The sequence below is a fragment of the Leopardus geoffroyi genome, chromosome A3, assembly GCF_018350155.1.
Source record: "Leopardus geoffroyi isolate Oge1 chromosome A3, O.geoffroyi_Oge1_pat1.0, whole genome shotgun sequence".
NCBI lineage: Eukaryota > Metazoa > Chordata > Mammalia > Carnivora > Felidae > Leopardus > Leopardus geoffroyi.
In genome coordinates this window covers 128,295,294-128,316,675 of record NC_059336.1, presented here as the reverse complement: position 1 = coordinate 128,316,675, position 21,382 = coordinate 128,295,294, and the positions used below count along the sequence as shown (strand labels likewise).

At 48.3% G+C, this 21,382-nt stretch overlaps 2 long non-coding RNA genes across 3 annotated transcripts; one reads left to right on the top strand and one right to left on the bottom strand.

Annotated features, from left to right (window-relative positions):
- The first annotated feature begins 11,940 nt into the window (after positions 1–11,940).
- Positions 11,941–19,649, top strand: LOC123581543. The gene is made up of 3 exons (XR_006703806.1): positions 11,941–12,354; positions 14,692–14,757; positions 18,488–19,649. It is a non-coding gene; the product is annotated as an uncharacterized LOC123581543 (long non-coding RNA).
- Positions 15,768–21,162, bottom strand: LOC123581541. 2 transcript variants are annotated; one of them, XR_006703805.1, is made up of 3 exons: positions 21,071–21,162; positions 20,412–20,595; positions 15,768–16,170 (listed from the first exon to the last, which is right to left on the bottom strand). It is a non-coding gene; the product is annotated as an uncharacterized LOC123581541 (long non-coding RNA). The 2 variants fall into 2 exon arrangements; XR_006703804.1 differs by having other exon boundaries at positions 20,412–21,142.
- Positions 21,163–21,382: the final 220 nt, after the last annotated feature.

Below are 21,382 nucleotides of genomic sequence, written 5' to 3'. Positions count from 1 at the left end.
GTCCTAGAGCGGCAGAGACACAATTAGGCACAAAAAATTCAAAAAAAAGCATTACCGGGGGCCACCTTTGATTGATAAAACTATGGAGAATTTAAAAATTAACTTTATTTCTCGCATAAGAAAGATAAACCTTATGGCTATGTTTTTAAAACTAAAACACAGAACAATGGCAGCAAAAACTCTCGTGCAAAGGCCTGGCAAATCTCCTTTGCTGGTGGTTGGTGACTATGTCTGGGTCCATGACTTGCAAGAAGGCGGCCTGAGACCTCAGAAGAGTGTTTGGGGGAGAGACAGTGCCAGGAAGTCCCCGAGACAGTGATGGTTGGTGGGTGTTGGCCGCCAGACGGGAAGGCAGGTTTCTTAGTGATATCAGCTCCTCAGAGGCTCTGACGGAGGCCCCCGGGGGTAATATGGAGCCCCAGGCATCTGTCCACACCTGCAGGAACCAGCAATGATGTGAAGACAGTTGTGAGTCTATCTAGGGTTTTGTGAAATGTCGAGATGGCCTAATTTCCATCTTTAATCTTCTTGGGAAACGGTGGAGGCCAAGCAGTTTCATGGCAGGGACTAGACTTGGGGTCAGAGACTCGGGCTCGTGTCTCGCTTTGACTTGTTCCTTCTGGGCTCTTGGGTTTCGTGCATCAGAGAGGGAATTACAACACGGACCCCGAAGAGGTGGGCACGGAGGTTGCAGCGAGGTACTATCTGCCAAGTACCTGACTCATGGGAGGGGCTCCGGCCACCAGGACTCACGTCTGTGTGATCTTCTCCGAGTGCTGCTTCTTTATGGGTGAGAGATGTGACCCTGCCTGTGAGCACCTGCTGTGAAGATCCAGTTTGAAACTGGCCAGTTTGGGGGGCGCCTGGGTGGCTCAGTCGGTTAAGCGTCCGACTTCGGCTCAGGTCACGATCTCACGGTTCGTGGATTTGGGCCCCGCGACGGGCTCTGTGCTGACGGCGCTGAGCCTGGAGCCTGCTTCGCATTCTGTGTCTCCCTGTCTCTCTCTGCCCCTCCCTTGCTCAAGCTCTCTCTCTCTTTCTCTCTTTTTCTCTCTCTCTCAAAAAAGGAATAAGCATTAAAAAAAATTTTTTTAAACAGTTTGGTTCATGACGTGGCCTAGCGGGCCGGCCTCATTGTATGAGCGGGCCCTAAATTAGTCCCGCAAAAGAAATTGTTTAACCGATGTCCCGCGCTGATACCGCTGAGAAGGTCCCCCTCCCCACAAGACAGAGCCGGTGGCCAATCGCTTCACTCCACTGAGGGGTTTCGAAAGATCTGAGAACGGGAGGCGAAACCAGCTTGTACAGTGGCCAGCAGGGTTCTTGGCACGGTTCCTGGGAAGGCAAGCTTCTGTGCCCTTCTCCTGCGGTCTTATACCTGCCTGGCACCAGTTCAGCGAACAGTTTTAGATTCCGTGGATATGGGCAAAATCTCTCCATTGTTGCCAAAGGGGGATTTCACACATGATGATACAGATTTTCTGGCCAGATGGCTCTGAGAAGCCCTGGGAGCCCCAAGATGACCCAGTAAGATGGGGGCTTAGGGGGCAAGGATTTATGGGGTTTCTAGGGAGATTGCCGAGTCTAGAAAGAACAACCTGGCTGATGTCTGCCGTTTCACTAGGAGAGCTCTGACGCCTGAGAGCCCTGAAGGTGCTCAGGCTTTGTGGCCTCCCTTTAAAAGTTAGATTGTCATGGGAAAGCCACATCCTATGCCATTAGTAGTAGCTGCTATTAGGCCGGATTCATAGGGACAAGTAAGGATAGAGTGCTGGCCGGGTCAGCACCGAGAAGCTGGGGCAGCAGAAATGAAATCGGATGGGAGAACAGCAGTGGAGAACCTGTAAGCAGTCCTCTCCAATCCCCTGGGGTTTAGATTGTATCCACTCTTAAATTTACGGTAAGTTAAACCTAAAGCAAGATTATGGTTAAGGTGGGAGAGAATCTAGGAGGACATCCTCAAATGAGGGACAGGGTGGGTGTGGGGTGGGGTCGGTGAGATAGGTGAGACAGTGAGGCACTGATGTCCGGTGCATGGGACGCGGGCTGCTCATCTCGGAATTGGGTGTGCGATGACCTCCATCCATGGCCACTTCTAACCCCAGAGAGTTTACCCTCCATTCCTGGGATCCGACTCCTGGGAGGGAATCCCGTGCTGACTCTCCACGGGAGTTACGGTTGTGCTCTAGGCCCCAAGCCTTCTATCCTGCCTGGGGGGGTGAAACCAGGCTTCCTTTGTCCACTGTGATGCTTCTGATATGCTGATTTCTCAGGACACCAAAGCATCGGGTTTTCAAGGAGTCAGGATCCACTGGAAAGAGAACTGGGGGCGCCTGCAAAGTCGAAGTCATTACCACGTGAGTATTCACACTTCACAAGCGACAACGCTGTGAAGGGAAGGTTCCTGGTGTCCCCGTCCTACCCAGGCACTAACTGTGAACAGGACTTTAGTACGTCTGAGCCGTAATTCTAAGACGGGGAAACTGAGGCCCAGCGGGGGAAGTGGCTTCCCCACTGCTGGTCACAGAAAGGATTAGGACCCGTCACTAAATCCTCGTTTCCTTGACCTCCAGGACCCACGTTCTTCTCCCTGTGCCACCCAGCATGGGATCACACCCCCAGGCAGAGCTCCTAGGCGTTTCCTGCCTCCTGTGTACAATGGTGAGGATTTATTGTAGCTGGGATTTTGTTTCAAGCCTTTAATATGATTAGCAAACATCAAATATCAAAAGCTTATCTAGTAAACACCTCCCGTCCATGCCATGGATGTTATGGTCAGCTTCGGATTGAAGTCGAGTCACATTTGAAAACAGATGCAATTTCAAGGGGCCAGAGCGAGGCCGCCCACATCTGCTGGCTGTGATCTTTCGTCTGCAGTAAATGGCATTGTTGGAGAGCCGGGCTGTAAAACATCAGCCTGGTCAGCAGGCCCTGCTCACAATGCCTGGAGCTTTCCGGGGGATTTGAAAAATGCAGCCGAGCACTCTGAGTCTGGTGGGCAGTCTGCCTCAGGACTGGGAGGTTCAAATCAAATATTTATTAGCTTTGACCAAAATTCCAGTGATCCCGCGAGGGCTTCCAGGAACGATTCCGGCAGGAGTGGAGGTCAGGGGAGATGGCGAGCGTGTGTCAGACTTCGGCACCTCTCTCTCTCCGTTAACACCGAAAGACCGCGCGTACTTACGTCCTCGCCCCAGAAGTGAGATGAGAAACGTGCCTTTGGCCCACGCGTGAGCAAACGTGAAGTGCGAGCCTGAGGCGTGGGCTCGGTGCCTGTTTTCCCTTGGGTCCACGGATACGGTGGCTGACTGCTGTGCCTCTCCTTAAACGTGCCAGGCCCAGAAGCTGGGCTGTGCCTGGTGCCCACTGAGCCCGCTGGCTCCTCTTCAGGGCCGCGGGGCGTGTGTGTGTGTGTGTGTGTGTGTGTGTGTGTGTGTGGGCGTGCAGGACAGTCTGAGGGTTCTTCCTAGGGATTCCGGTCACGGCAGCACGCTCACTGCCGTCCCGGCGCCTTTCTCTTTCTACTGCTCACACGGGAAGCAGACACTCTATCTGGGGTACTAATGTTTCTCTGGGCGCCACAGTCCGTGGATTTGAGTGACCCATTCCAGCTGTTTCTGGCGGCGGCCCCGCGGCTGGCTGCAGCCCAGTGGGTGGCGCGGTGGTTGACACCGTGGAAAATGCGTTCCTAATGGGCCAGGAGCTGCCATCGGCAAGAGCCGGAGGCGTTGGCGGAACGAGAGAACTTGTTCTCTGCCCCTGGGTCTGGCAGAGTTCACCCGTGGACGATGAGCGGCTGCTTGCAACAGGGGAGGCATTGATTTGGTTTCGACTCCTCGAAGCTGATGAGGAGGTGGGGCCGACCCCACGAAAAAGTTGGCCAGTGCTCCTGCGAGGACCACTGTAACGGCGACTCAGGATTCGCGGGGTGGGGGGGGGGCGGGTCTCAACGGGGCTGCTCCGGGTCCCAGCTGCGCACTGCCTGTGTCCCCCGAGCTGTGGGTCCCTGGGGCTCTCTCCGCACGCGCTCCGCTGCAGGTGCACGCGGAGCCTTGAAGGACGCGTGAGAGGAGGGAGGGGGGAGGGCTCACTGGGACAGGATGGCCGCGGGGGTGGGACCGGAAGGGATTTTCAGAAGTGCTTTTACATCGTCGGGTACCACCATGGCCAGTGGCTCAGGTTATGGGCATCACCACGAGGGCTGTTGCTCAAGTTCGGGGAGGATTTAATTTTTCTTTAATTTAGCTTCTATTTTTTTTTTTTTTTTTTTTAATCAAAGCTATGTATGCATATCGTTTCAACAGTTCTGCAAGGCCTCTTAAGAAAAGCAAGGGTCTGGGGCGCCTGGGTGGCTCAGTCTATTGAGCATCCGAGTCTGGATTTCGGCTCAGGTCGTGATCTCACGGTTCATGAGGTAGAGCCCCGAGTCCGGCTTTGTGTTGACAGTGCTGAGCCTGCTTGGGATTCTCCCTCTCTCCCTCTCTCTTCGCCCCTCCTCCACTGGTGCTGTCTCTCTTTATCTCTCTTTCTCTCTCAAAATAAATAAATAAACTTAAAAAAACCCCGCAAGTTTCCTCCAACTTCTTCCTCCCTATTTCTGTTTCCCCACAGGTGTCAACTTTTAACTCTTACGACTCTTGTCATTTCCCTCCACCTCTTGTAGTAAAATATTGTGTTTTGATGTGGCAGTGTGAGCAACAATCTGTTGGCTTTCACTATGGAAGATGACAATTTAGCTTCTTTTTGACCGTCCCTCTGCTCAACATTTATTGGCAGAAACATTTTCTTCCCCCTGTAAATCACAACTTTGGAGAGGGGCCAGACAGAGGGTGCGAGAAACACCATGGAGCTCAAACTCCCCAAGCGAGGGCAAGATAAAACGATTTCCCAGTGAATCGTGGCGGACGTGGAGTTTGGAGCTAAAATTACCCACGCGACGGATGCTTCGTACGTGCGGATCCCAAGGCCGTACGGTGTATTCCACAAGGCACGTGTGGACAAAGGCATTCCCTACCTTTATATCTTTTGCAATACTCTGTGGAAGAGGACCTAGCTGGGTTAGAAACACACTTTCCTCAGAGCCCAGGAGAGCCAGGAGAGGAATGCAGGGGGCGTGTCAATAATGGAAGAGTATGGCAGACGCATCAGAGTGAGCCATCTGTCCCTGCTGCAGGACACATCCATGAAAATATGATGCTGATCGCCAGGTCCTGGGAAAGGAAAGAACCTGTTTACAGTTATGATAGGCGTGGCACGGGGCATCGTGCCCATAAGAGAAGGTGCTCAAAACGTAATTTGTCTTTAAGAAACGAAGCGGCTCATTTTGCAGATGGGTACACTGAGACTCAAAGAATGCTCTCGTCATACGGAAGATTGATGATGGAGTTGGTAGAGGGACCTGCGGCCCTCCCTCCCTCTATATCCTCCCTTCTTCTCTGTATTGGTGTATCGAAGATGACTGGGACCAGGCATTGTTACAGGCGCTAAGGATTAAAAAGACAGAGACTAGGAGCCAGAAGGGCTAAGAGTCCTGTGGAGAGGCAAGTAAACAAACAGTGCAGAAGAGAATGGGGTTGTGATAGAGGTAGACTTACGCAAGGTACTTGAGGAAGACAGGGAAGGGACAGGTAACTGATCGAGAATCAAGGAGGACTCCCCAGAGAAAGTGATAATTGAGCTTGATCATGAAGGAAGACGAAACCTCAGCTAAGAAAACTATAGCCAGCCCTTCATTATGTGATCACTTGACAATGTGCAGGGAAGAGTTTGGAGGCAGGAGATCGGGGAGGAGACTTGTGTCTCCTTATTCAGGGGAGAGGTGACATGGGCTTGAACACGCAGGACAGTGGCCAGGGAAAACAAGGGGGCAGGTGGGAGAAATATTTTGGTCCAAGGATTCACCTAACCTGGTGGTTGGCTGGAGGGGCGGGAGAGGAAAAGCTCTAGACTGACTCCCAGATTCCTGACTCATTTAGGGGCAGTAAATGAGGGTAAAGTGATTCACAAGAGGTGAGAGAGGTTTTTTGGCAGGGGAAGAGGGTGAGTTCAGGTTTGAACTTGTAGATTTGACAGGTGAGAAATCTAAGAGGAAGTGTTCAGAGGCGTTTGGGTTTGCAGGGCCACAAACACAGCAGAGAGGATCGGAGCGGGGGTCAGGGGCCGAGGCCGGTTGTTGAAGCCATAGAAAGGAGCTTCAGCCAGGGGCATGGGAGTGAGAGGAGGAGAGTGTTGAGGACAGAGCCCTGAGGAGCATCTTCACATGGGGGATGGTGAGAGGGAGAATGCGTGATGTCTACAAAGCAGAATTCAGAGATACGGAAGGAGCTCCTCTCAATGAGAGGAAACAGATTTTAGGAAGGAGATGATGGTCAGCACGTCTAACGCGGCAGGAAAGTCTAGAAAGGAAAAGACTGATAAAGGCCAATACGATGGCCATACGATGGTAGCCAATATTGGTGAGGGCGGTGTTGATGGAATGGTGGATGATGGAAACCAGAATTCACTAGGGTGGTAAGGCCGTGAGCAGCAAATCTCCATGCCCTCTAGGAAAGCTGTCTGGCCTTGGGTGAACAAAATCAATGTGCCTGCAGGATGCCGCTCTGCAATCCTCACTCCCTGGGACCCACTGATGAGCTGTCCTAGAAGACAAAGGACAGTAAATGGGGTTCCCACCAGGTTGAGGCCAAGCCAGGTAGACTGGTGAGAGAATCTGTCTTCTGGTCTGGTGACGATGTGCCCTGGTCAATGTGTTTTCTTGGACTCTGACTGGTCTCTACATTTGTTAGCAGCCTGTGGATAATGTTTGTCTCTGTCTCCCGGTGGAGTTCACCCAGAGTGAGATACTGCAGAGCCAGAACCTGAGGATTAAGTACAGCAGAATTTCTTTTTATTCGCTAAGGGGGTGTCCTTCTTTCTGATGTGGAGACTGAGCTAAGCGGTTGCATGTCTATTCTTTAGTAAATCAATTAGCAAATCGTCTTGTGTGCATGGTCTCTAAACCTGGGCTTGGAATAAGTGATATAGACCCCAAACAGATATAAGTAGGATGTGGGTGGCTATGTTATAAGGCTTTCTGCTTATTTACTTAATAAGACATTGGATGCCAGGTAAATACAAAAAATATATGTGAGTTTCCCACAGGTTCTTTCCAGATTTTTGCTCATTTGATATTTTCCTTTGAGTTTCCGTGGTGGAGTGGTCGGAGGGCTCGTACTGGCTTAGGCAAAACAGTACTGAAACCTTGTCATTACAATTCTGCCTCTTCCAAAAAAGGATTAGAGAGAGCTTTCAGCATCCACGTCAATGAAACAAAACCATTAATGAATAAAAAAGCAAAAGAAAGATGTGAATCTCTTATATGGGGTGAGAAACATGACAGGGCATTGGCATAACATGATGCTGCAGGCGAGCACGGCCTTTGGCTTCAAGCTTCTTGACCCCAAGGCAAGAAGGCAAGCAGGCTGGACTATAGAACTGTCCATATCAAATTCACATAAAAATATGATCACAAACGACTTTAGAGATGATGCAATTATACTTTTGGTTAAAAGGGTAGCTGTTTTGGATAGCGCTGGTATGGAGGATGTAAAGCCACCTGCTTCCCCAGTCCCCATCCCCCAAAGTACTGGTGTCGGGCTTCAGGGTAGAGTGGAAGTCATTTTTCTCGTTCAACAGCTTCATTTCACATATGGGGAAACTGAGGCCAAAGAAGCCAATCTAGGTGATTGGTTGGTAAATCTGGACTAAATTCTGTACATTCCACCTGCTTTTCTGTCTATAAGGATTTCAGGATTCTTTTTATTTTAAGTGGCATTTGATTTTCATAAATAAAATTCACTAAAAATCGGTCGATTTCCAGCCAGAGATAGGTACCTTTAATATTCAAAATGCACATATACATACACACATGTATGAAATTTACAGATTATATATCCTTTTTTGTTTTTGTTTTTTTAAAGAAGCTCATACATGTAAAGTTTCTTTCCTTCTTTGTCCCTTTTGACCCCCTTCACCCATACATGCCAGCCCCTACCCTCTGACTGTGGCAACCACCAATCTGTTCTTCAGACCTAAGAGCTTGGTTTTTTTATTTTTTATTTTTTTTAATGTTTATTTACTTATTTTGAGAGAAGGAGAGAGCACACAAACATGAGCTTGGGTGGGGTAGAGACAGAGGGAGGGAGAGAGAATTCCAGGCAGGCGCAGCACCGCCAGCACAGAGCCCGACGCGGGGCTCAGACTCACGAACTGTGAGAATCGTGACCTGAGCTGCAAACAAGAGCTTAACTGACTGAACCACCCAGGCGCCCCGTTACCACATCTTCTTTATCCATTCATCCATCGAAGGACACTCAGATTGATTCCATGTCTTAACTATTGTAAATAATGCTGCAGTGAACATAGGGTGCGTGTCTCTTTTCAAATTCGTTCGTTTGTTTGTTTGTTTGCTTTGGATAAATATCCAGAAGTGGCATTGCTGAATCATATAGTAGTTTTACTTTTAATTTTTGAGGAACTTCCATACTGTTATTCATAGTGGCTACACCAATTTACGTTCCCACCCACAGTGCCTGAAGGTTCTCTTTTTCCCATATCCTTATAAACACTTGTCATTTCTTGTCTTTTTGACAATGGCCATTCTAACAGGTGTAAGGTGATATCTGTTGTGGTTTTGATTTGTACCTTCCTCATGACTAATAATGCTGAGCATTCTTTCATGTCCCTGTTGGCCATCTGTATGTCTTCTTTGGGAAAAATGTCGATTCGGATCTTAGGCTCATTTTTGTTTGCTACTGAGTTGTAGGAGTCCCTCGTACATTTTCGATATTAGCTCCTTATGTTAGTTACCAATTTATTTCTGCTTTTTAAACTTAGCCCATCATGAATATTTTACCATGATGGTAGGGATTTTTCTGTAATGTGATTTTTAGTATTTGTGTAAGGTATTATCACTTGGACGTATCATACAGTGAACTTACATGAGAGATTGACCGTATTTTATTTTCCAGGTAAAATCTGTTGAAAGCTATGCACATCAGCCCAGCTTTTTGGGAGCAGACAAAACAACTCCCAAGAAATTTCCTAGTTTAAAGAGCTTGGCTGTACTTACCACACGGTGATGTTTGGGCACCACGGGCCCATGGTTTCCAAATTTCCTGAGTGACTTTGGGTATTTCAGTACTCTCTCCCTCTGAGGAAGCCAGCTTGTCTCCTCTCCGTTTGATTTCTGAGTTCGCATAGCTTGGCCCTGTGACTGGCCAGAAGCCCTCCACTCTTCCCCACTCAGCCATGGAGCAAAGGGAAAGCCACAGACATTTCCAGCAGAGTTCGTAGAGCCTTCAAAGGGGTTTTGCATTTACCAAAGAGATTCTTCGGAATTTTGGAACGGCCAACATGAGATCAATTCCTACAAGACTAACAAATCAGGAGAGAATGAGGAAAGGTGCCCAGAGAAATGACCTTAGGTCATTGCCAGGTCCTTAAAGTGCCTCCTGAATCATCAGAGAAAGATTCCATTACTGCCAAGATGGTTATAACGTCAGGTTCAATTTATTGTGTCTGGATGCCTTGAAAATTAATCATTTAAGTGTAAGTATTTTATTATTTATTTATGATGTATACCCTGCTGACTTCGAAAATGAATCAGAGGTAGCAGGCTATATTTTATTTTTGTGTTTTACCTGTATTTTTGTTAACGTAAAATGTACATTGTTCTAACAACAACAAAAATCCCTTGTTCTGCCTCTCACTTTCTGATTTTGTTCCTTAAAAGCAACCAGTTTCAACACTTTACGTTGGTCTTTACATGATTTATTTCCGTCTTCTATGTGCTTATATTGCTATTTTTAAATTTATTAATGCTAGGCATTATCCATATTGACTGCCGGCACACCACTGGTTGATTACTATGCGTTACTGATTCTTGATGGAGCACATCCAGAGTGAGATATTGCAGAATCAGAATCCAGGAAGAATATGTTTAGCCTTGAGGTTACTTTAGTAGAGTTGAGGATTTAAATCTCTTATAACTATAACCTTCACTTCTCTTTCTATCCTCCCAATATAATTACTTTGTAATCTGTAGTTAAATCAATAGTCAGTATTTACTTTTTTACTATGAAAACGTTGCTCCCTGAAGAGCCAGTAGTATATTATGAATGCTCTTCTTTTGCAATAATTTTTCGTGTTTTTCTGGAGCTAGTAATTCTCTGCATAAGACTACCTATTTTTAATTTCTTAAAATCATTAAGGTTTATCAATCGTGTTTTGCGAGTGCTTGTATGAAGCAGACCATTTATCAGTTGCATTTTCCCACCTCTGGAACACTCTCATTGCCCTTTGTCTTGTGTTCTAATTTGGACTGAGTTTTAAGCCTGATATGCAGCTGTCATTCTGGGATGTGGTAGACTGTATGTTAAAACATATTCACTGCCCCTTCTTGGAGAAGATTAGATCTCTGAGTCCCATATATCAGGTTTGGTCCTGTGACCTGCTTTGGCCAATGAAATGTGAGTAGAAGGTGTGTGTGTGTGTGTGTGTGTGTGTGTGTGTGTGCGTGTGCGTGTGCGCGCACGTGTATCACTTCTGAGAAGAAATCTTAGAGCCAGAGTATGGTTTGCTGTGGCCTCTTTTATCCCCTGCCAGGACAGCTGTTAACATTTCAGATAGAGGATGTTCCGCTTAGTCAGATCTGGAGCAGAGATGACACGAAGTAGAGCTATAACCAACCCACGATGGACATGTAGCAAGAAATAAAACTGTGTAGTTGTAAGCCCCAGCACACCCTAGCCTATTTTGCCTGCGATGTGTGACTTATCATTGCTGCCTTTCTGTGTTGGCTGATCTGCTCCTATTCATTTGTTCAGCGGATCACTCACCTTTCTCTCACTTTCTCTCTCTCTCTCTCTCATTATCTATCTACCGATCTGTTCTGTTGTTTAATCCCCTGTTTTGATGTGGCATAACCCATGCCAGCTTTCTAGGAAATGGTGTATGGGGTGTAAAATTTTTGAATTCTTGCGTAACAAAAATTGTCTGTATTCGATCATTACATTATTTAGCTAGTTTGGCTGGGTATAGAGATCTATGTTGAAAATCACTTTCTCTCAGAAATATGAAAGCATTCTTTGTGTTTTTTAAAAAATTTTTAACGTGTATTTTTGAGAGAGAGACAGAGGGCTAGTGGGATGGGGCAGAGAGAGAGAGGGATGCACAGAACGTGAAGCAGGCTCCAGGCTCCAAGCTGTCAACACAGAGCCCAAAGAAGGGCTGGAACTCAGGAGCTGTGAGATCATGACCTGAGCCAAAGTCAGACGCTTAACTGACTGTGCCACCCAGGTGCCCCTGAAAGCATTGTTTGTTTTCTAATATTTTATATTGCTATTGAGAAGTCTGATGCCATTCTGATCCCCCAATCCTTTGGATAGAATTTAATGTTCTTCCTTGGAAGCTTTTTTTTTTTTTTTTTTTTTTTTTTCCTATTTAACTAGTGGAAGTTTTAAGATCTTTCCTTATCTCAGTATTTTGAAACTTTACACTGAAGATCGGTTATTTTTTTTTTTTTTCTTTTCTTTCTTGTATACTTTTGATCCTGGAGCTCATCATGCCCTTCCCTTCTAGGAATTTTTCTTTAAAATAATTATGTCTGGGGCACCTTGGTGGCTCAGTTGGTTGAATGTCCAACTTCAGCTTAGGTCATGATCTCACGGTTCGTGGGTTCGAGCCCTGCATTGGGCTCTGTGCTGGCAGTTCAGAGCCTGGAGTCTGCTTCGGACTCTGTGTCTCCCTCTCTCTCTCTGCCCCTCTCCTACTTGTGCTCTCTCTCTGTCTCAAAGATAAATAAACATTAAAATAAGTAAATAAATAAATAAATAATAAATAAGTGAAAAAATAATTATGTCTGTAATAATTTTCTCCTGTTTTTTCTTTCTGTAAATAGCATTAGTCAGATGTTGAATATTGTGGATTGATCCCAACATTTCATCTTTTATGTCTTATTTTCCAATTCTTTTGGATATATACTCACATTTCATTGGCTATATATTTCATTTCCCATATTTTCATATACACATCCATGTATATGTATATATATGTATATGTATATATATATATATATACACACAACAAAACAGTTCAAAGATTCCATAATTGTGTTTTCTGATCTTTCTATTGAGTTTTCTACTTTAGCTATGTCATCTAATTCAAAGGGATCATTTATAGGAGAATAAAGAAGAGATGACCTTGAAGATCTAAATCCATGCTATTTAGCCTTAAAGTCTGTATGAGCCTCGAAGTCACTGAGTTTAGCATCTCCAGATGAAGAGAATAGTTTCCAGAAAGAAAGACTTATCTAAGGTAATGTACCACCACTTGCTAATTCTGGGTCAGCTGCCTTTCCTCCACCAGCATTATTATGCCTGTTCATCTTATCGATAAAACTTTGTTTCAGTTCTGGAAAAGGCGCTTTCATTTGTTTAATGTTTATTGATTTTTGAGAGAGAGAGAGAGAGAGACAGAGCGTGAGTGGGCGAGCGGCAGAGGGAGACACAGAATTTGAAGCCAGCTCCGGGTCCTGAGCTGTCAGCACGGTCTGACATGGGGCTCGAACTCATGAACCACGAGATCATGACCTGAGCTGAAGTCGGACACTCCACCAACTGAGCCACCTAGGCGTCTCTGAAAAAGACACGTTTAAAGTTAACTCCTGAATGCAAGTAAATAATGAAGATTGGTTGGGGCAGCATTGAAAAGTGGGCACTTAACGTAATGGTGAGTGAGCATCGCTCGCAGTCCCGGAAATCTGCTTCCTCTTCTGTCTCTGACTTGCACTCCGATTTTGACAATTCGTTTCATCTTTCTAGACCTAGGGGTCCTCATCTATAAACTGAGGAGCTGGTAGTAGGTCGTTGCTTCTCAACGCATTCGTCAGAGCCCCAGACGTTCCATGGGTGCCTTCAGCCTTGATGGCCTGGGGAAGGGGCTGAAAGAGGGAAAAGGAAGCAGGGCTCTGGGCCCTTCCTGTGCTTCTAGCTGAGTAGACCCCTTGGGTCTGTTTTATGTATTTGGTTTTCATGGAAGCTTTTATCTCAACCACAAGATTCTGTGGTTAAATGTTTGAGAACCACTGGACTGAACTTCTCTAGCCTTTCTTTTGGCAAAGTGTTTTTTCTGCCTCTCTGATTATAGATGTTCTTTCAGAGACTCATTGAGACAGGCTCAAATTTATATGCTGTTGAGCTCTTTGGAGTTCCTATAAATTAGGATGCACATCGAGATAATTACCATTCTGGAATTCTAAGCACTTAAATACAAGTCAATCCTTATAACCCCCTTTTAAGCCAATTGCCTCACTGCAGACATGGTCACTGAATATATATTATCGAATGCCAATAAAACAGGAAACCCGATCCTGCCATTTTCCCGATTAGATAGTACAGAGAGGGGTTAAAGCCAGAATCTCAGCCGTCATTCTGACGGCAGGATCTTGCTTCTCTGGACAGTCTAACTCTGGTTGTCAGGCCAGGCACAGGGGCAGACCCAACGCCTTCCATCCCTTCGGCTCTGTAGAGTCATGGAGTGGACCAGCTTGTAATCCCTTGCTTTTGGGAAAGGAACTGGTTTTCTTCTGTGGCCAACTGTGTCTACCAATCGCTAAAGGAAACAATAGACCCAGGGCAAGCACTACTCTCAAGTGGTGCCCCTGGGAGGGAGCAGGTCAGCGTCCGAGCCTGGCATTAAGGCAGCCGAGGCCAGTGGTGGATCCCAAAAGACCACAGAGATGGCTTCTCCAGGGCACACCTGCTCTGAAAAGGAGTATGGGGGCCCGGGGAACCGAGGCAGAGAATGGTTTTAGGACTCTGTAGAATCAGGACGAACTTCATAGAAGAGCCTTAGAAACGTTGTGGGGAAGCACATGGAAAAACTAAAAGCCAGACAAGTGACACTCCTTGCTCAGGTCACCCCTAGGTCACAGTATTTCACTTCTTCCAGTCTACACTGTGAGCCCTCAGGCCTCTCTCCACAGGGGCTGGGCGCGTCAATGAGGTAACTGACGAGGAGTGTTTCCCCGAAGGCAAGGAGCCTTCGGGAAGGGAGGGTGAGGGGACGGCGTTTTCCCACCGGGAGCCATTGCTCAACAGGCAACAGCCAGAACCCAGACCAAATTCATCACCACGTGAGACTCTCAACCCCACCCCGGACTACTACGGACTCCAGAGAACAGCCAGTGTGTGCGCGAATTCCCTCCTGCCTCCCTTGGCTGTCCGCCTGAGCCAGTCTGCGCCCGTTAAGTTCATCTTCAGTGAAAACTGTGACCACACCCCGAACCCCCAGTCCTTGGGCCACCTCTGTCCTGAAGCGCTTGCTGTGTGTATCAGGGATTTCTGAGGTTGACAGGCTGTGACGATTCTGATAGGGACCGGGAAGTCACACATATCATTTACTTCCGTAAATAGTCATCCCGTTAATAAGCATCCACCGAGAGAAGACGGTTCCTTTGCAGACTCCCAGGCCACAGGCTTCGGTTTCCGGAAAATGCAGATCGGGACAGCAGATGAAATAAAGCCATCACCAGCCCACAGGACAGTCTCAAGAGGAGTGACTGTCCCTGTCCTCTGCAGTTGTTGCCAGAGAGCAATTTGCCCTTGAATCCAATCTACCATCCCTAAACTGACAATTTCATTTCCCTCCCAGCCCACCCCCTGCCCCGAAGATCTGCTGAAGCCGCGAGTTCCAGCTGAAGAGCCGGCAGGATAATAGGTGAGTCCCCTCCGTCCATCAGCGATAATAGTCACAGACACTCGTGACGCCTTTTGTCTGCTGGCTTCCCTGAGGATGCAGGCTGGTGACCTGGGGTATTTACACTGCCTTTGTGTGTGTGTGCTTTTAACATCAGCCCTCTTGTTTACTTTCCTGCCTGTTTACTACCTTTGCAGGGGCCCAGCCACTAAGTCAACACGCATTAAGACCCAACATCAAAATGTCATAATGCGAATGAGCAGAATTCAGAAAGGCCAGGGACATTGGCTGCTCTGTTGGGTCCTGTTTAGTCTGAGGGTAATGAAGAGCTCACAGATGACCTGATTTCATTAAACTAGGTCAGATTCGGCTGAAAAGCGGCTATGACTCTCACCCAGTTATCCAGCGGGCTCTCCCTGCCCCCACCCTGCCCCCACCCCAGGGCTTGAATGCTTTCTGGGAATTAACGCTGAGTTTTGTCAATACAGTAGCTAAATCTCCATGGAATAATTGGACCTTTCCCTTTGGCTTCTATTTGTGCAGTGGGGAGGCCGGGCATGGGAGAGAAGGGGAGAGAAGGATGGGGAGATCTGAAATTGCCTTTTGGAGGCCGCTAGCACGGGACGTATGATTCGGGCGTAGCAGATGTCTATTGAGCCAAACATTCTGAGTTACAGCATCTTATCTGAGGGCTGTGTTGACAGAAGCTGCTGACCCGACTCAGTGAGGAAGTTTCCATGCAAACAAGGCTTTCAATGTGCGCAGCCTCCCCCAGGAACACACAGGCAGTCTGCAGCTTCCACAGTCTGACTGTGGGGAGCAGGGAAGGGACCAGTCTGAGGGTGGAGGCAGGAAGCTGTGGTGTGTGCAGGAAGGTTGGGGGCTTGAGGGCTGTCCTTCGGGGGGCTCTGGAGGCAGAGACAGGGTCAGCGGTGGGCATTCCGGGCAGGCAGAGCTTAGCTCATCCACATAGAAGAAAGCATTTCTAACAATAAGGGCCAAACAAAGATTGGATGGGCTGTCAGACGAGGTCATTTAAATGTTAGACTTTGCTGAGCGTGTACTATGACGGATGTTGGACACTTCACCTACTTTTTTTTCTGGGTTGAACAAACATCTCAGTTGAAGGGGAGAGATGAGGAAATTGAGGTTGAGACATCTGAAGTGACTTTTGTAGGGACCAGCAGGAATATGTGGCAGAATCAGGACTTGAACCCAGGTCGTTCTCTGCTCATGTGCTTCCCACGCCCCGTGGCCCCCGCCTCTTGTCTGACAGCAGGAGATTAGAGCGTTGCTGGGATTCGGCAGAGGGGTCTCATTCATCGGTTGGAGGCTGGACTAGATGCTTTCTTCAGCAGACTTTCTCAGGGAGAGTTGAAGTCCTTGAGGATTCAAAGGTTCAGGTTTCTTGTTACTGAAGAACCTGAGAAGGTCCTGGAAAGAAAAAGACAATTTTGGAGTATGATCTCCCTCCCCCCCCACCCCCTCACCTTGGACGTTTCCACGTGCTCCTGAACTTCCCATGCCATTTCCTTTGGGCAGCATCTCCGGCCACCTCAGACTGGAGGAGTCACCTGTCTGGAGCATTTACAGTGCCCACTGGGCTCCTTTTGGGTACTGAGCTCTCTGGGTGCCGGGCACTGGGCACTAGGCACCCTGTATCCTTGGCTGAGGATCTGGTTTCCCAAGGACTGGCCTGAATGCTGGGCATCCCTGAGTCTTATGAAGCATCAGGAAAACACTGTGGACATATGGTTGGTTTCGGAGACAAACCAGATGTCACCTCCCCACTTCTACAGAGCAGGAGGAAGAAATATCCCCCAAACACAGCTTGGCATTTGGAGACAGAAGACAGGTTGTAGTTCTGGTTTAATGTCTGTTTCCACCTGTGAGCCTTACCCCCGTAGCTTCCTCTGGACCTCTGTTTCTTCTTCTCGATGATGGGGGGGTAACATATACATCTTACAGAGTTCTGGTCAGGATTGTATGAGATCATGCAGATAAAGAGCCTCAGTGGGCTGTAAAGTGCTGGGTAGATGTGAAAAATACCCTGAGGCTGCAGAAACAAATCCTAGCAAATGTAAGCAAAACACGGGGAATTTATTTTAAAGAAATGGCTTGGAGGTTGCTCTCTGGAGCCTCAGGAAGAACTGGAGTCCAGAACTGCAAGTCCTTCCGAGACCTGGGGCAGCACACTTTCTCCCTCTTACCTCTGCTTTGCCCTGTGTGTCTGTTTCTTCTTCTGTCTCTGCTTGCCAGTCTATGTGGCGTCCAAGATGGCTGCCCTGAAACTCCTGAAGTTACACGTCAAGGGAACCAGTGACAACAGAAGCACCGATCTCCCTCTCAGTTCCAAATTCTTGAGACAAGACTGGGATTGACTTTGTTGGGTCAGGTTGTTACTCCTGGTCCAATCCTCTTGGCCAGAGGGGTGGAGTTACCTGGTGCAAGTAAGGTGTGTGTCGGGGGGTGTCCTCTCTGTGGTTATATGGATGGGGTGAGTGTATATGGAGAGAATTCCAGAGAAGAGCTGGGGAAGCTAGTAGTTCCTGGGCTGGATAGGCATCTCATACGTGTCCGTCATACTCGCTTGGGTTATCTAATGCTGCGTGACAAAGTACCCCAAATTTCAGAGGCTTAACAAAACCATTTATTATGCTCACTGATCTCTGGGTCAGGAATTCTAATAGGGCACAGAGAGGATGGCTTATTTTTGCTTCATAGTGTTTGGAGCCTTAGCTGCCAGACTCCAAGCTTGGGGCTGTAATCATCTGAAGGCTTGTTTGGTCAAGACTTGGATAAGTAGGAGCGGCTGATGCTGGCTGAGGGGGGTCTCAGTTCCTCTCCACATGGGCTGCTTGGGCTCCCTCACAGCATGGTGGCTGGGTTCCCAGGGCAGGCAGCCGAAGAGAAAGGCAGGCTGAAGCCTCATCATCTTTTCAACCTGGCCTTAAGAGTCACCCAGCATGGCTTCTGTACGTTGTATTCAGTAGCTTTCATTAGAAGGGAGTCATTAAAGCTGACTCATGTTCAAGGGTGCCTGCGTGGCTCAGGCAGTTAAGTGTCTGACTTTGGCTCGGGTCATGAGCTCATGGTTTGTGAGTCTCAGCCCTGCGTTGGGCTCTATGCTGACAGCTCAGAGCCTGGAGCCTGCTTCAGATTCTGTGTCTCTGCCCCTCTCCCACTCATGCTCTGTCTCTGTCTCTCTCTCCAAAATAAATAAACATTAAAAAGATAATTATAAAAAACTTGACTCTTGTTCAAAAGAGAAGGGAAATTAAACTCAACCTTATAATGAGAGGAGAGGCAAGTTTCTAGAAAACAGAATGGGACTAGAAATATTGCTGGGGGCTTTTGGGGGGCAAATACAACTTGCCACAATATTTATAATAGTTTCCATTGCACTTGAAGAGACCTTTATAAGTAAGAAGCTGAAAGGCCACCTCCGGAGTTGTAAGCTAGCTTATGGGTTTCCCAAACCATTTTGGCTCATGGTGCCCGTAGACCAAAAGAAATACCTAACAGTTCTGTTTATTAAGTGGTTCTAGCCGATAACTTAATAATCATTTATCTCCTAACAAATTAGTACCCACCTGATATAATCATACCCATAAATTGAAAGTAAAAGAACCATTTTTATCTCATTCTTGAATAAATACAGCGAACAGCATGTGAGCCTTTTGGGTGCTATGCAGCTTCTCTGATCCTGGCATCTGATTGGACACTAACATCTTCGTTTCCTGTCTCACAGTGACTTTCACACTTCATCTGCCTGTTATCACTGAACCCCCAAACCCCGCTTTGCGAGGATAAGATGTCGTTGAAAGGAATGTAGCACAATCTACTGTTGCAGGAAGGAACGACCACAAGCACGTGGTTTGTGTGATGTCTAACGGCTGTCAGGAACTGCTCCAAGATACAAAATACTCTTCAGTGCTTCCCTGAGTTTGCTGTGGGCCTCGGGGCACCTCAACCCACAGTTTGGGAATCGTGGGCTTAAACACAGAAGGTCCAGAATTAGGGACCTACTGATAATGCCAAAGGGGCAGCTTCTTAAGATTTCCAACTTCCTAACAAGGGCATTCAGATTTCAAATGTTTAGGCGACTCCGAAGTTGAGTAATTCAGAATCTGTGTAGTTAAGCTAACTTGTTGAAACCGATGAATTTTAAGGAACCACTTTGGTACTCTTTCCTGGGTAACAGATGAGAAACAACGAGATCTCCTCCCTTCAGCCTCAGGGATGCTGGAGCTATGAGTTGCAGGTTGTCTTCAAGACATTGACACTTGCCCTGGAGAGTTGTTCGTGGAGATCGAGGGAATGACATAATACGCAGGGAACGCATCTATGCTACCAGAGTTCCCATGTCAGCCCACGCTGGTCAAGAAAGGCAGAGAATAGTTTCATTCCAAGCTTAAGCCAATATTCTTGCCACTACACCAGGGCGCTGCCCAATATGACGGGAAATATTACACGAGTGGTAAAAATGTGAGCTAAGCCCACCCCATCTCCAAACGCAAAAAGCTTCCGAGACCCCTGAAGGTAAATGGAACTAAATCATCGACACAGTCTCCAAAGCGACTTCTTATTTAGTTCAGAACTTTCTATGTGACCCCAATCAGGTCATTTTCTAGCTCTTTGTTTCTTTAAATAGAGCACTGTAGAAGAGGAAGTCACTGTTCTTCTCTAAAGCTACTTAGCAAATTGCAAATGAAAGAGAAAATACACATGCAACTAAGAGAGTGTGTCACCTTGCTGAACTAAAAAATATGGCCCAGTTTCACTTTCTCCTCCCTCTCTCTCTCTCTCTCTCTCTCTCTCTGTTTCTCATAATTCTCAGCCAAGACAATAGGAGTCATGTGATGTGACCGAGAAATTGGGCCAGTTAAAAATAGAAGGCGCACTCCACCAAGTTCATTAGAAAGTTGAAGTCTTATTGTTGATTGCCGTTAATTTATCTCTGCCTGCCACATGCGTGAGGGAGCAGGGCGACAGACAATTGGTGACTCTGAGAGCCGGAGCCCCCAGCCCCCCCGCTTCCCCTCCTGCCCCAGCTGAGCAGCATCACCCCCGTGAGCTCACCTGGGCCCCGATGATGCCCTCCGCCCAGCCCCCGGGCCCTGTCTCCTCCAGGAGCCGTTTTAGCTGTGAAACAGTTCTGGTTGGCTTCTCCTCTCTCTCAATGGGGGTGCTCAGCACCCGCCTTTGTAAACGGGGGTGCACGTCCCCGGCTTTATAGTCATTTCACTGAAAGGGCTCTTCTTACCCTTGTTTTGTAGCCGAGCAGATTGAGGCCCTGAGGGGTGGAGTGGGGAGGGGCTGGAGCTGGAAGCCTCTCTTTTTCGGTTGGGTGATGGGTTATGTGGGTCCCACTCCTAAAGCGTTGGGAGCATGGTATGCACTGGATGACCGTACCCTCCCCGTGGCCAGTGCTGGAGTCGGGGAGGGGGTAAGTTAGGGCCGCCGCCGTTCGTCCCGATGGTGAGTTAGCAGCGGTGGGGTTCACACATCGTTTCCCTCTGGGTTGGGCCAGCCGAGTCACAGACGCGGGAGTGGGCCGATGGAGGTTCAAGTCTCAGCCTTATTCCTGCTCAGGTTGGCTTGCGGGGCCCGGCTCGGCCCTCTGGCCTCTGGTTTCGAACACCCTTGTCCCAAGTTTCTACTTCAAGACCCACCTGAGGAAGAGCGTGATGTCTTCCCATTTGCTGCCTCGTCTCGTCAAAATCAAACCCGCGGGTGTGGGGGCCTCAGTGCTGAGTATGAGAGGCGGGCCAGACCCTGACCTTGAGCGTTACCCCGACAAACACCCCGGGGAATGCAGGCGATGACACCAGCCGTCCAGGCTGGCCCAGAGGAGGGCTGAAAGGTAATTCTCCTCCTTACCCTTTCGGGAGGCATGGGCGGAGACGGAGGGGGCCCAGGTCTTAGCGTCTCTTTGCTCCCTCTTCAGAGAGGGTGTTCTCAGGTAGGGGTTCTCAGCTGTGCGGCCTGATGTCTCCTGCCTCCCAGCCCACCGCACAGGGTGTGCACGGTGTGGTTTGAATGCGAGCTGCGGAGGAGGGTCCCAAACCTTGAGCGACTCGCAAAAAGTGGGCTTCTCAGCATTGTCTGGGGCCGTGGAAAGCTGAGGGGCCCTTCCCACGCAGGGAAGGTGCTTTGTCGGAGAGCAGCTTGGCGCACCTGCCCTCCAGGCGGGTGTTAAACCTCAGCTAACCTCAGGGCCACCCTGCCCACCTGGTGTCCCCTGGGGTGACTTCTGTCCTCCGAGGGCAGCTGGCAAAAGGAGGACCGTGGGGCAGGGGGTCCGGCGGGGAGGCTGGGAGGAGCTGCTCACTTGTGGAATATTGAGATATGCCTGCCGCCGGCTCCCCCCGCTGCCTGGAAACGGGGCTGGCCCAGCTTCGATTAGAAGGTCTGGGAAGGCGGTGATCTGCATTGAAGGGGGGTAGAGAACAGAACCTTGAGGGAATCACCAGGAGATTCTTTGTCTTTTTTTTTTTTTTTTAATAAAAAGCTTTTTTTGGGTACAGTGTATTTATTTATTTTGAGAGGGAGAGACAGAAACAGCACCGATCGGGGACGGGGAGAGAGAGGGAGAGAGAGAGAATCCCAAGCCGGCTCCACGCTGTCAGTGCAGAGCCTGGGG